Source organism: Penaeus monodon, chromosome 20 (genome assembly GCF_015228065.2).
Source record: "Penaeus monodon isolate SGIC_2016 chromosome 20, NSTDA_Pmon_1, whole genome shotgun sequence".
NCBI classification, from domain to species: Eukaryota; Metazoa; Arthropoda; class Malacostraca; order Decapoda; family Penaeidae; genus Penaeus; species Penaeus monodon.
The window spans coordinates 18,975,730-18,976,367 of NC_051405.1; the positions used below are offsets into that span (position 1 = coordinate 18,975,730).

Here is a 638-nt window from a genome sequence, read left to right on the forward strand (position 1 = left end):
TCTAGATACGTCATAAGCGGTGCGCTGCGTTGCCTGCTCGTGCATCTGTATATCTGTTATTTTGATGATACACGTGAGAGTTCCATAATATTTTTTGTGACAGGAGGGAGTGGCTGACTCCTCTAAGTAAGTAAAGCGTGTCCATTCTTGGATATATAGAAAAAATGGGCTTTTGTTACTGCTATGCGGAAACTGTAGTGCCTATTCAAAGATAGGTGGTCTTTTTCACGTAATTATTCAGTGATAAATGAGTGTTACACCCTTTTTTGAGAGTAACATACTGAAGAAACTTTAAAATTCAATTATATTTTCGGCCTAAATATACCAAAGATGAGTGTGCATATTTTAATGGGGAAAAAAAAAGAAAAAAAATGTTAACAAAAACTGACTTTTGCATTAAGAAGTTGAATATAGAAACACATTGTAATGAACACGCTGAAGTAGTAAAAAAGTGTGTAGAAGTGTTCCATTCGTTCCTTAAATACGTACATCGCAATAGTTAAAAGTTTTGTTGTACATTAAACATTTATACATATACTATCTTCTTAATCTCTCTTACTCTCTCTTTCTCATTATATATTCCATATACTTATTATAATTGTAGGTTCATTCTCTCTCTATAATATACTTATTAATTA

The 638-nt window shown here is 32.0% G+C and overlaps 1 protein-coding gene across 1 annotated transcript in view; it reads left to right on the plus strand.

The window, feature by feature from the left end:
- Positions 1-6: 6 nt before the first annotated feature.
- Positions 7-638, plus strand: part of LOC119585930 (probable serine hydrolase) — an 8,531-nt gene continuing 7,899 nt past the window's right edge. The window contains exon 1 of the mRNA XM_037934650.1: positions 7-126. The gene's annotated coding sequence lies outside the window, so the exon portion shown is untranslated. The remainder of the gene's footprint in view (positions 127-638) is intronic.